This window comes from Enhydra lutris, unplaced genomic scaffold (assembly GCF_002288905.1).
Source record: "Enhydra lutris kenyoni isolate GAN:26980312 unplaced genomic scaffold, ASM228890v2 scaffoldscaffold4, whole genome shotgun sequence".
Classification (NCBI taxonomy): Eukaryota; Metazoa; Chordata; class Mammalia; order Carnivora; family Mustelidae; genus Enhydra; species Enhydra lutris.
The window spans coordinates 21,627,071-21,642,045 of NW_019154088.1; the positions used below are offsets into that span (position 1 = coordinate 21,627,071).

General features: G+C 38.7%; 1 pseudogene; it reads left to right on the plus strand.

Annotated features, from left to right (window-relative positions):
• Positions 1-13,275: 13,275 nt before the first annotated feature.
• Positions 13,276-13,812, plus strand: LOC111139371 (annotated as a pseudogene).
• Positions 13,813-14,975: the final 1,163 nt, after the last annotated feature.

A 14,975-nucleotide genomic window follows, 5' to 3' on the forward strand; every position in this document is an offset into this window, starting at 1 on the left:
TCTTCATTGGAGAAGTGTCTGTTCATGTCTTCTGCCCATTTTTTGACATGATTATCTGTTTTGTGTGTGTTGAGTTTGAGAAGTTCTTTGTAGATCCTGGATATCAACCTTTTGTCTGTACTGTCATTTGTGAATATCTTCTCCCATTCCGTGGGTTGCCTCTTTGTTTTATTGACTGTTTCCTTTGCTGTGCAGAAGATTTTGATCTTGATGAAGTCCCAAAAGTTCATTTTCTCTTTTCTTTCCTTTGCCTTTGGAGACATATCTTGAAAGAAGTTGCTGTGGTTGATATTGAAGAGGTTACTACCTATGTTCTCCTCTAGGATTCTGATGTTTTCCTGTCTCACGTTGAGGTCTTTTATCCATTTCAAGTTTATCTTTGTGTACAGTGTAAGAGAATGGTCGAGTTTCATTCTTCTACATATAACTATCCAATTTTCCCAGCACCATTTCCTTCATATATTCTTATCTGGATAAAATGACAAAGTGGAAAAACTCACCACACACACACACAAAAGAACAAGAGGCAGTACCAAAGACTAGGGACATAATCAATATGGATATTGGTAATATGTCAGATCTAGAGTTCAGAATGACAATTCTCAAGGTGCTAGATGGGCTCAAAAAAGGCACGGAAGATATTAGAGAAACATTGGAGAAATAAAAGCACTTTCTGGAGGAAGAAAAAGAACTAAAATCTAACCAAGTTGAAATAAAAAAAGCCATTAATGAGGTGCAATAAAAAATGGAGGATCTTACTCTTAGGATAAATGAGGCAGAAGAGAGAATTAGTTATGTAGAAGACCAAATGACAGAGAATAAAGAAGCTGAGCAAAAGAGAGACAAACAACTACTGGACCACGAGGGGAGAATTTGAGAGATAAGTGATACCATAAGATGACACAGCATTAGAATAATTGGAATTCCAGAAGAAGAAGAAAGCGAGAGGGGAGCATTAGGTATATTGGAGAGAATTATTGTAGAGAATTTCCCTAATATGGCAAAGGGCATAAGAGAATTTCCCTAATATTGCAAAAAAATCATCAAAATCCAGGAGGCACAGAGAGCCCCCTCAAAATCAATAAGAATATGTCCCCATCATCTAATAGTGAAATTGACAGGTCTCATTGACAGAGAGAAAAACCTGACAGCAGCCTGGGACAAGAAGTCTGTAACATACAATGGTAAAAATATTAGATTGGCAGCAGATTTATCCACAGAGACCTGGCAGGCCAGAAAGAACTGGCATGGTATAGTCAGAAGAGCACTAAATGAGAAAAATATGCAGCCAAGGATATTATATCCAGGTATATCTATCATTGAAAAATAGAAGGAGAGATAAAAAGCTTCCAGGACAAACAAAAACTAAAAGAACTTGTAAACACCAAACCAGCTCTACAGGAATATTGAAAGGGGTCCTCTAAGCAAAGAGAAAGGCTAAAAGTAGTGGACCAGAGAGGAACAGAGACAATATACAGTAATATTCACCTTATAGGCAATACAATGGCACTAAATTCATATCTCTCAATAGTTACCTTGAATGTAAATGGGCTAAATACCCCAATCAAAAGACACAGGGTATCAGAATGGATAAAAAAACAAAACCCATCAATATGCTGTCTATAAGAAACTCATTTTAGACCCAAAGACACCTCCAGATTTAAAGTGAGGGGGTGGAAAACAATTTACCATGCTAATGGACATCAAAAGAAAGCTGGGGTGGCAATCCTTATAACAGATCAATTAGATTTTAAGCCAAAGACTATAAGAGATCAGGAAGGACACTTTATCATACTGAAAGAGTCTATCCAAGAAGAAGATCTAACAATTTTAAATATCTATGCCCCTAACATGGGAGCAGCCAACTATATAAGCCAATTAATAACAAAATTAAAGAAACACATCGACAATGATACGATAATAGTAGGGACTTTAACACTCCCCTCACTAAAATGGACAGATCATCCAAGCAAAAGATCAACAAAGAAATAAAGGCCTTAAATGACACACTGAACCAGATGGACATCACAGACATATTCAGAGCATTCCATCCCAAAGCAACAGTATACACATTTTCCTCTAGTGCACATGGAACATTCTCCAGTATAGATCTCATCCTGGGTCATAAATCAGGTCTCAACCGTTATCAAAAGATTGGGATCATTCCCTGCATATTGTCATATCACAATGCACTGAAGCTAGAACTCAATCACAAGAGGAAATTTGGAAAGAACCCAAATACATGGAGACTAAAGAGCCTCCTTCTAAAGAATGAATGGGTCAACCAGGAAATTAAAGAAGAATTGAAAAAATTCACAGAAACACACGATAATGAAAACACAACAGTTCAAACACAACAGTTCAAAACACAACAGTTCACAACACAACACAGTTCAAACACAACAGTTCAAAATCTGTGGGACACAAAAAAGGCAGTCCTGAGAGGAAAATATATAGTGATACAAGCCTTTCTCAAGAAACAAGAAAGGTCTCAAATACACAACCTAACCATACACCTAAAGGAGCTGGAGAAAGAACAACAAAGAAAGCCTAAACCCATCAGGAGAAGAGAAACAATAAAGATCAGAGCAGAAATCAATGAAATAGAAACCAAAAAAAACCCAATAGAACAAATCAATGAAACTAGGAGGTGGTTCTTTGAAAGAATTAATAAGATTGATAAACCCCTGGCCAGACTTACCAAAAAGAAAAGAGAAAGGACAGAAATAAATAAAACCATGAATTAAAGAGGAGAGAGCACAACCAACACCAGAGAAATACAAACAATCGCAAGAACATATTATGAGGAACTATAGGCCAGCAAATTTGACAATCTGGAAGAACTGGATGCATTCCTAGAGACATATAAACTACACAACTGAACCAGGAAGAAAGAGAAAACCTGAACAGACCCAAAACCAGTAAGGAGATTGAAGCAGTCATCAAAAATCTCCCAACAAACAAGGGCCCAGGGCCAGACGGCTTCCCAGGGGAATTCTACCAAACATTTAAAGAAGAATTAATACCTATTCTCCTGAAACTGTTCCAAAAAATAGAAATGGAAGGAAAACTTCCAAACTCATTTTATGAGGCCAGCATCACCTTGATCCCAAAACCAGACTAGGACCCATCAAAAAAGAGAATTACAGACCAATATCTTTGATGAACAGAGATGCAAAAATTCTCACAAAAATACTAACTAGTAGGTTCTAACAGTACATTAAAAGGATTATTCACCACGACCAAGTCGGATTTATTCCAGGGCTGCAAGGTTAGTTCAACATCCACAAATCAATCAATGTGATACAATACATTAATAAACAAAAGAACAAGAACCACATGATACTCTCAATAGATGCTGAAAAAGCATTTGACAAAGTACAGCATCCTTTCCTGATCAAAACTCTTCAAAGTATAGGGATAGAGGGTACTTACCTCAATATCATCAAAGCCATCTACGAAAAACCCACCATGAATATCATTCTCAATGGAGAAAAACTGAGATCTTTGCTGCTCAGGTCAGGAACACGGCAGGGCTGTCCATTATCACCACTGCTATTCGACATAGTACTAGAGGTCCTAACCTTAGCAATCAGACAACAAAAAGAAATTAAAGGCATCAAAATAGGCAAAGAAGAAGTCAAACTATCACTCTTTGCAGATGATATAATACTATATGTGGAAAACCCAAAAGACTCCACTCCAAATCTGCTAGAACTTGTGCAGGAATTTAGTAAAGTGTCAGGATATAAAATCAATGCACAGAAATCAGTTGTATTTATTTACACCAACAACAAGACAGAAGATAGAGAAGTTAAGGAGTCAATCCCATTTACAATGGCACCCAAAACCATCAGATACCCAGGGATAAACCTAACCAAAGAGGCAAAGAATCTATACTCAGAAAAATATAAAGTACTCATGAAAGAAATTAGGGAAGACACAAAGAAATGGAAAAATGTTCCATGTTCATGGTTTGGAAGAACAAATATTGTGAAAATGTCTATGCTACCTAAAGCAATCTACACATTTAATGCTATCCCTACCAAAATCCCATCCATTTTTTTCAAAGGAATGGAACAAATAATCCTAAAATTTATATGGAACCAGAAAAGACCTCGAATAGCCAGAGGAAGTTTGAAAAAGAAAGCCAAATTTGGTGGCATCACAATTCCAGACTTAAAGCTCTATTACAAAGCTGTCATCATCAAGACAGTATGGTACTGGAACCAAAACAGACATACAGATCAATGGAACAGAATAGAGAGTCCATAAATAGACCCTCAACTCTATGGTGAACTAATCTTCAGCAAAGCAGGAACGAATGTCCAATAGAATAAAGACAGTCTCTTCAACAAATGGTATTGGGAAAATTGGATAGCCAGATGCAGAAAAATGAAACTGGACCATTTCCTTACACCACACACAAAAATAGACTCAAAATGGATGAAGGACCTCCATGTGAGAAAAGAATCCATCAAAATCCTTGAGGAGAACACAGGCAGCAACCTCTTCGACCTCAGCCACAGTAACTTCTTTCTAGGAACATCGCCAAACGCAAGGGAAGCAAGGGCAAAAATGAACTATTGGGACTTCATCAAGATCAAAAGCTTTTGCACAGCAAAGGAAACAGTTAACAAAGTCAAAAGACAACCAATAGAATGGAGAATATATTTGCAAATAACATATCAGATAAAGGGCTTGTATCCAAAATCTATAAAGAACATATCAAACTCAACACCCAAAGAACAAATAATCCAATCAACAAATGGGCAGAGGACAGGAACAGTCCTTTCTGCAAAGAAGACATCCAGATGGCCAACAGACACATGAAAAAGTGCTCCACATCACTCGGCATCAGGGAAATACAAATCAAAACCACAATGAGATACCACCTCACACTAGACAATTAACTAAAATTAAGTCAGGAAATGACAGATGCTGGCAAGGATCTGGAGAAAGGGGAACCCTCCTACGCTGTTGGTGGGAATGCAAGCTGTTGCAACCACTCTGGAAAATAGCATGGAGGTTCCTCAAAAAGTTGAAAATAGAGCTACCCTATGACCCAGCAATCGCACTACTGGCAATTTATACTAAAGATACAAATGTAGTGATCCAAGGGTCATATGCACCCAGATGTTCATAGCACCAATGTCCACAATAGGCAAGCTATGGAAAGAACCTAGATGTCCATTAACAGATGAATGGATAAAGAAGAGGTAGTCTATATATACAATGGAATACCATGCAGCCATCAAAAGAAAGGAAATCTTGCCATTTGCGACCACATGGATGGAACTAGAGGGTATTTTGCTGAGCGAAATAAGTCAATCAGAGAAAGGCAATTATCATATGATCTCTCTGATATGAGGAAGTTGAGAGGCAATGTGGGGGGTTTGGGGGGTAGGAAAAGAATAAATGAAACAAGATGGGATCGGGAGGGAGACAAACCATAAGAGACTCTTAATCTCACAAAACAAACTGAGGGTTGCTGGGGGAAGGTGGGTAGGGAGAGGGTGGTTGGTGACGGACATTGGGGAAGGTATGTGCTTACAAAGTGTGTAAACCTGGCCATTCACAGACCTGTACCCCTGGGCTAATAATACTTTATGTGTTAATTAAAAAATAAAAAATTCTTAAAAAGTTGATTTTTAAGTTTTTACTTAATTAGTGCATTATTAGTGCACTTAATTAGTGCATTAAATACCTCTGTGAGGTATTTAATTAAATAGAGTTTCATTTAATTTTGTTACTCTGTATTTAAGACAAAATTTGACCACCATTTCTATGTGCTTTGATTACTTTCTTGTTCAGGAATTAGGTCATAGGTTTTCCTTTGGAGCCTAGGGCTGGTATGTACTATTTGTGTGTTTGAGGGAAATCAAGATAAGGAGTGATTTGACAATGTGAGCTTCAGATAAATCTCAGAAATATATTTTCATTTACAAAATTCTGTATCTGTTCACAATAATTGCCTCATACAATTTAGGAGACAGAATTTTGTATTTCATTCATTTGTATACTTTATGTACCTAGGAAAACTTTTCCACATAATTGATTATCAGTAGATGTTAACAAAAGAAGGAAGAGACAATTCTGTTACTGACTCATAATTTTAATTTAAGGTTTCTGTTTGAATTATATTTACAAATTGATTTGTGAAAAATAAAAGTCCTTAAAGTGCATATGTAAATATTTGATTGAGAACACACTGTTTCTTTCCATTTTTATGTCTCTTTTTCTTAATGATGCTGTGCTGTTAGAAGATTATTCAATTTATTCTTGAACTTGTAATTTCTTGTTATCATAATGAAAGCCTTTATTTCTGAGATATATGGGAAAATTTTTGTATGCATGTGTCAGCCACCTTACTATTAGTAGATTGCACAAAGGCATTTGGACTAATGGCTAATGTAGAGATGACGTGCTACAAACCTCCCTCCACATGTTCATGTTCAACTGAATTAAATAATATTAACCACAACCTTTATTTATTTTTTATTTCTTTTAGTATAACAGTATTCATTGTTTTTGCACCACACCCAGTGCTCCATGCAATACATGCCCTCCCTAATACCCACCACCTGGCTCCCCCAACCTCCCACACCCCCACCTCTTCAAAACCCTCAGATCCACAACCTTTATTTAAAAGAAATAATTCTCTAGTGCTGCAGATAAATCAATGGAATGAAGCAAACTGAGTAAATATTTCATTCTCTCATTCTCCCACCTCTGCTCAAGGGTAGTAGGGTCCTTTCAAGGTCCCTCCAAGTCTTCCTAACTAACGATGGATATATTGGTAATTGGTAGGGCGACAGTGGTTCCTCCAGTATTTGGTAACTGGCTTTCTCTTACTGGGGAAGTCCTCAGATTAAATTCAGCTTATCACATCTGACCAAAGGAGGTTGAAACTGTAGCCCAATACGTCAATGGGCTTGATTCTTTCCCTCCTTATACTGCCAGCTCCTAAGCAATAGAAGGAAGACGACTCCTGGTTGGTGCCTTTCCTCCAAGCCTGATAATGGAGTCAGAAGGAAGTATGCTTTTTTATTATTCATTTGTTTCCTCTTAAATCAATTAGAAGCAAGACAGAGGGTGCAGTTCCTACAGGTTTGAATGTTTGATCAGACTGAGGTGAGAATTGATGCAGTGGAAGAAAACAAGTGTTTTAGCCTGAGTGTGCACTGAGTCTCAGATCCAGACACATTCAGGCTTTAAACCTTCAGCATAGTTGGCTTTTTCCTATATCATGGAACAAGGAAGTACAGACTTTTAAGCCTTCTCTTGATCCTGTGAAGCCAGACTCAGTGCTGAGAGTCTCCTATTTGTTTGCTTTCTCTAGGATGGTGCTGACTGAATTTATGTGATTTCTCCCAGTCTGGCAGAGTGGGGCAGCTTTCTGCACAAGCTCACTAGCCCCCTCACTAGCTCCAAAAGCTCACTGTTGTTGTCCCCCTGTGTGCACTGGTGGGAGATTACTGGGTGGGATGATGTATGGGGAGAGACTGAGTGTTGTGTGTGCTCATGGACCATTTGTGGGAGTCGGCAGACAAGCCATCTCCAGTTGCTCAGGGACAGATTCCATTTTATTTTATTTTATTATGTTATGTTAGTCACCATAGAGTACACCATTAGTTTTTGATGTAGCATTCCATGAGTCATTGTTTGCATATAACATCCAATATTCCATGCAGTACCTGCCCTTCTTAATGCCCATCACTGGGCTAACCCATTTCCCCACCTCCTCCCATCTGAAACCCTCCATTTGTTTCCCTTAGTCCATAGGCTCTTGTGGTTGGTGTCCCTCTCTGACTCCCCCCCGCCTTTATTTTTCCCTTCCTTCTCCTAATGTCCTCCATGCTATTCCTTATGTTCCACATATGAGTGAAACCATATGATAATTGTCTTTCTCTGTTTGACTTATTTCATTTAGCATAATCCCCTCCAGTTCCATCCATGTCAATGGAAATGGTGGGCATTCATCCTTTCTGATGACTGAGTAACAGTCCATTGTGTATACGGACCACATCTTCTTTATCCATTCATCTGTTGAAGGTCTTCACAGTTCCTTCCATATTTCAGCTTGTGGATATTGCTGCTATGAACATTGCGGTGCATGTGACCCTTCTTTTCACTACATCTGTATCTTTGGGGTAAATACTCAGGAGTGCCATTGCTGGGTAATAGGGTAGCTCTATTTTTAACTTTTTGAGGAACCTCCACACTGTTTTCCAAAGTGGCTCTACCAACTTGCCTTCCCACCAACAGTGTAAGAGGGTTCCCCTTTGTTCACATCCTCTCCAGCATTTGTTGTTTCTTGCCTTGTCAATTTTTGCCATTCTAACTGATGTAAGGTGGTATCTCGTTGTGGTTTTGATTTGAATTTTCCTGATGGCTAATGATGTCAAACATTTTTTCCATGTGTTTGTTAGCTATTTGTATGTCTTCTTTAGAGAGTGTCGGTTCATGCCATCTGCTCATGGACAGATTCCTATTGGAGGTTGTGTGGTGATTTGTAGGGTCCATGTTGTTTTACTGCCCTCCAGGAGCCAGGGTGCTGTTCTGCTAGGTGCACCCCACTCACCAGTGAGCAGTACACCTCAGTGGTCTGGATGGGTATAGAAATAATGTTCTCTTTGGCAGCATGCTCTGGAGCTTGGGGAGCCCTGTGCTCATTCAGATGTTCTCATTTCCCTCCATTGGGGAAATCACAGGGTGGAAGGTGTGTCTTGGCTCAGAGTTGTGCCACATGGGCAGGGACGAGGAGGGTAAAGCAAATTGTTTGTCGTGCCCTCCACTATCTGTCAAGATCAGACTAGTTTGGCCCCACAATGTGTTATGCCTTTTCTGCTGAACTTTTTCATAGGCACTTTCTTTAGTTTAGTGTATGATTGTGAAGCTCAGTGGATTTTTGTGGGGAGGAGGGAGAGAATAGAAAATTCCTATTTTGCCATTTTCATCTAGGTGTTTAAATTATTTAATTAATAATTAATTTAAAATACATCAATTGAAGTGTTTTTCTTTTTTTAAAGATTCTATTTATTTATTTGAGTGAAAGGGAGAGAGAGAGAGAAAGAGAGAGAGAGGGAGAGTGGAGGAGCTGGGGTGAGGGGCAGAGTGAGAGGAAGAAGTGGGCTCTCCGATGAGTAGGGAGCCAGTGTGGGCTTCATTCCTAGGATCTGGGATTATGACCTAAGCCAAAGGCAGTCACTTAACCAACTGAACCACCCAGGTGTCCCTAAAGTTTTAATTTTAAAAGAATTATATGGAAAAGTGACTATCTTTGGTGTATAGGTCTCTGAATTTTGAATATTAGTACACTGTATAGATCCTTATCTATACGGATTAGTACATTGTAAAGATCCTCATCTGTATATAACCATCATAAGATCATGATACCAAATAGTTTACTCTCCAAAAGTCCTTTGTGCTATTCTTTTGCCATTACACAATTCCATATTCCCAAATCCTTACAAATATTGTCCTATTCTTATTTTTGTGTTTTACAAATGTCATATTGATTGGAGCATGCAACACATGAGCTTTTGAGAACTGTGTGTTTTGGCGGGAGGAAGCACATGCCACAGGCACACACATGACCTCACCTCTGTCACCAGTCTCAGTGTTTCCTACCCCCAAAGTTTTGAAATTTGAAGTTATTTTCATTGGAACAAGCTCATCATTACAAGTGTTTGAATTCCGTTAGAGAATTGATTTATAGTTCTACAAAATGTATTTGGCAATTGATAATACAGAATTGGTGTTGAAGGGTAGTTCATCTCTCATAATCAAGTTGCGTCAAATTCTGTACACAAGTTGAGTTGTACAAACTCCATTCTAAATTTTTATCAATAGAAACTTTCTCACATTTTAGGGGTAATCTAATGGATGAAGATTCACTGAAGCAGTAGCATTAGGGTATGGTTATTATTTGGCTTTTCTAGGAGTTGATGTGAATAACATATGCAATAATTCTTTTTTTTAACTTTTCCTTTTTTCAATTAATTAATTATTTGATTTATTAATTATTTTATTAACTTATAATGTACTATTTGCTCCCAGGGTTACAGGTCTGTGAATCGTCAGGCTTACACACTTCATAGCACTCACCATAGCACATACCCTCCCCAATGTCCAGAACCCAACTACCCTCTCCATACCCGCTCCCCCCAGCAATCCTCAGTGTGTTTTGTGAGATTAAGTGTCTCTTATGGTTTGTCTCCCTCCCGATCCCATCTTGTTTCATTTTATCCTTCCCTACCCCCCAAATCCCCCACTTTGCCTCTGAAATTCCTCATATCAGGGAGATCATATGATAATTTTCTTTCCCTGATTGACTTATTTCGCTCAGCATAATACCCTCTAGTTCCATCCACGTCGTTGCAATGGCAAGATTTCATTTCTTTTAATGGCTGCATAGTATTCCATTTATATACATACCACATCTTCTTTGTCCATTCATCTGTTGGTGGACATCTAGGTTCTTTCCACAGTTTGGCTATTGTGGACATTGCCTATAAACATTCAGGGGCATGTGCCCCTTTGGATCATTACATTAGTATCTTTAGGGTCAAAACCCAGCAGTGCGATTGCTGGGTCGTAGGGTAGCTCTATTTTCAGCTTTTTGAGGAACCTCCATGCTGTTTCCCAGAGTGGCTGCACCAGCTTGTATTCCCACCAACAGTGTAGGAGGGTTCCCCTTTCTCTGTTGTTCTCAAACAACATCTGTTGTTTCCTGATGTGTTTATTTTAGCCATTCTATTTGGTGTGGTTTTGATTTGTACTTTCCTGATGTCAAGTGATGTGGAGCACTTTTTCATGTATCTGTTGGCCTTATCCAATAATTTTTAAGCATTTTTGCACTAGCAATGTCTGTGCAGAACTATAACACCAGGGTGGGTATTGTCTCAAATAAAGACTATACCCATGCAATTTATTTTAATAGTGAGAAAACATTCAGGATAACCAGAAATATCTATGATTTTACCATTAAAGTGAGAAAATATGTCTAAAAGATGAAAATAACCTCAAAAGGATACAAAGGAAAGTATTAAAATTGGCGGTTCCTAATATCTAGGAGAATTCTTTCCTTCTTTTCTTTAACCTTAACTTTTATTCAGTTCGTATTTTTTTATTGTGTTATGTTGGTCACCATACAATACATCATTAGTTTTTGGGACTTCATCAAGATAAAGAGCTTCTGCACAGCAAAGGAAACAGTCAACAAAACAAGGAGCCTGGTGGTGAGAATTCTTTTCTAATCATCTTAGATGGAGCTTTCCATCATACAGTTACATGTGTTTTTCCTAGGATATTATGTGTACAGTCGTCATGAACTGTCTGCTTCCGCTGATTCTCCAGAGAACCTCAGTTTAAGATCTCTAATATGAGTAAATTTTCCAATTTCTGTCAGTGAAGAATGTAGGTTGTCATATTATTTGATAAACATGTAACCAAGGAACCATTTCCTCTACTTTATCTGCTGAATTAGTAATAAATTATACATATAAGGTTATTTCACAATTCTCAATGACAGTTTTTTTCTGGGATTTTGTTCAGGGCACCAAAGGCTTAGGTCATGTAATGGTGATGAAATGAATGTCCACAGAGCAGCCTGTACCTGTGAGGAAAGGAAGAATGTCAAGGCTTTCCTTATCTAGTTCAATAGTTTGGGAAGGCTGGAATGGATATGGTTTGGGATATCTGAGTTATGTGGGCTACAGTGACCAGTTCAAAGTGAGACATCCTAGGACTTTGTAAGGGAAGATAGAGGACCACAAAGGCTAAGGCTGTACCAGACTACAGTAGTTCAAGGATAACTGCTACAGTAACTCATTTCAGTTTAACATTGCATTTGTTGTTTCCACTTTTCCACAGTATCTGGGTGTGATCAGAGAAGAGAAGTTTCTATGTGAGTCCTATCTTTACCTAACTTTCCCAGAGAAATTTGCTCTGCCCTCTAGAGAGTATTTGAAATGGTATAGGCATTAAACACAAAATCCAATTGATATTTGACTCTTAAAAATATTTATTTACTTGACAGAGAGAGAGCGAGCGAGCACAAGCATGGGAGTGGCAGCCAGAGGGAATAAAAGAGGGTCCTCTCTGAGCAGGATGCGGGACTTGATCCCAGGACCTCGGGATCAGGACCTGAGGTGAAGGCAGATTCTCAACCAACTGAGCTACCCAGGCACCCCTGATATTTGACTCTTGTGATTGCTGTGGCTTTCAGGAAAGAGAATGGTTCAATCCATGTAGAAAATAAAATACTATTACCCATCCACACTCTTAGCTCATGCATGGAATGCAACTGTGTTAGATCCCTTTGGAGATACTCAAATGTTTCCTTAGGACAGTATTTCAGAGCATATCCCATCTTTCCAGATTTTTTGGGATTTCATTCCCAGAAAGGCATGGAGACCGCTATAGTCTGCCATCCTAGAAAAGTCTCCCCACTAGTGTTTGGTTTAATGTTGCATCCAGTATATTCCCAGTGTGAAGTGTTGTCTCTGGTGGATTGTAGCAAGTGTTCGTTGGTATCATTTGGCTGCACTAGGCAGCTGTCCTGGCTTTGCTACATCTTGTTCTCATGGATCATCAAATCAATCATTCATAGTGATTCTTTACAAAATTTAGTGCCAATTTTTTTGCAACCAAGATAGAATTAATTGAACTTTTCCTTGGTTTTGTTTTTATGTTTTTAGAGAAGTGCTTACATAAGGACCATCTTGGAATTCATATTTATGATGACCTGCTCAAACATTTTTTCTTAGCTTCTACCAGTGTCTTTTTAAATCTGAGACTTTATTTTGATGACAATTAAAAAAAATTTCATGAATACATGAAATAATTAATTTATTTGCTATTCCTTTCTAGTAGAATGCAGGAGATACATGAAAGGGTTAAGAAAAGTTAGAAACTTAAGAAACCTTGTTGTCTTTATAGTTTTTGGAAGCAGTAACCTACCTTAAAAACATACTCACTGACATCAACTACATGATTTTTTGTAAATTGACATATCCAAGAGATACTCATTAGTTCAGCTACTTACTTTAATGATGCTTCTCAAGGGACTGGATTTTGTAAAGAAGTCTGGAGTAGTAGTTGCATGACCAGTTTGATCTTGTTTTTCCGTGTTTACGGATTCTGGCCAACCAGCACCCATTTCAGCCCCTGTCCACCAGGGGGTGCAGCTTCCTACCACAATCACATTTCCTGTGTGAAATGTGGGCTTCCACTGATCATTTCTCTGTCACTCCAAACTTGCTTCATGGTAAGAATGAAGAACATTATTTAGGTGACACTCCAGAGATGAAGTGTTCTCCGGGCTTTGTGACTGTGGTACTCTTAATGCTTGGTAAGTAAAATCCTTCTTAAAATTTGGATTCTTTTTCTTTTGTATCAGTAAAAAGTTTAACTATAATTTATTCAAGAGCTTCATGCCCAAGGTGACACAGGTCTCTTTTCTTTTACCTCAGGAGAAACCCATGGAGACCCAGTGACTCAGACGGAAGGACAAGTGACCCTCTTAGAAGAGGCTTTCCTGACTATGAGTTGTACTTATTCAGCATCAGGGTACCCTGCCCTTTTCTGGTATGTCCAGTATCCAGGAGAAGGTCTAGAGCTCCTCCTGAAAGCCTTGAAGGACAAGGAGAAAGGAAGCAACAAAGGATTTGAAGCCACCTACGACCGCAAATTGAAATCCTTTCACTTGGATAAACGCTCATGAAAGCCTCAGATTCAGCTGTGTACTACTGTGCCCTGAGTGACACAGTGATATGGACTGTAGGGGGAGCTGAACACAAACTCTGAGCAGAAAGGGGCCTGGATGCTGAGTGTCTCTGCCTGATCCATTCTGGTTCCAGCACAGTTTGTGGTTGTTTGTCCCTCAGTGTTTGGTTGATACAAAATCATACAGAGAACAAGAGCATAGGAGCCAAAATAACATTCCCCAACCCCAGGTGTTCCTTAGTGCCACTGAAAACAGTTTGATGCCAAGAGTTCCTCAGCCAGAGTGTAAGTAATTTCAAGGTAGAGTCACAAAACAATGAAGTGGTCTTGTGGTCATCCTTGCAGTGAACGTCCAGCCCCACAAGTTGTTCATGGCACCCTCGTAGGTGTTTCTGTGTCTATGACACTTTTAGAGACACACGGTGTGCCTGAGAGGGTGGTGATGCCTAATGTCTTCCTGACAGAGTATGGCAGGAGAGGTGATGGAGATCATCAGTGCCAAACTAGGTTTTAATAGAGAAAGAAGGGAAGGGAAGAAAGGAGGAGGAACACATGTACCTGACCGAGGAAAAGAGAGGCCAGGGACCTCTGCCCTGCTTTTTTTTCTAGTAAATCAGGTGATAGACTCAAGATGATACTTGACTTGAAGGCTTGGGGGGCAGAAACAGAATGGAGGAAGTGGCTTATGTCTTGGGCAATTAAATAGATAAGTTGACTTTCTGACAGTAAGAACTCAAGGGAGATAGCTTTCAGTGCCCTGGAAATATGGTGAGAAAAAATGCTCTTGCATTGAGGTTTCCTAACGATATAGATAGAGAGGTGACACTGGGAGGGAAATCCTATTGATTTCTCTAACTCTTTTTTGCAACTTCTCAGAGAGAGCCACAAATCATGAGATTGGGAAAATGTATGGGAGAGTGTGAAGATGTATAAAAAATAATAGAAAAAGCAATGTCTATTTTGCAGTGCAAGACTTTGCCAGTATTATTTCAGTCTTCTTTAATTACTCTCTCCTTAATTGCAGAGTTTACAAATGAGCTATGATCAGAATATTAATATATTCCCTTACATATTTGTTAAATATTCTTGGTTAGTTAATTTTGATTTAATTGGTTTAAAATGAATATTTTATATTTAAACCTCTGTAAATATAAATGCATGTGAACATGTACTTTGAAGTATTCAAAGGATATAAAATAAGAGTTTTCTTAGACTTCTGAGAAACATGGTAGACTAGGGGTGCC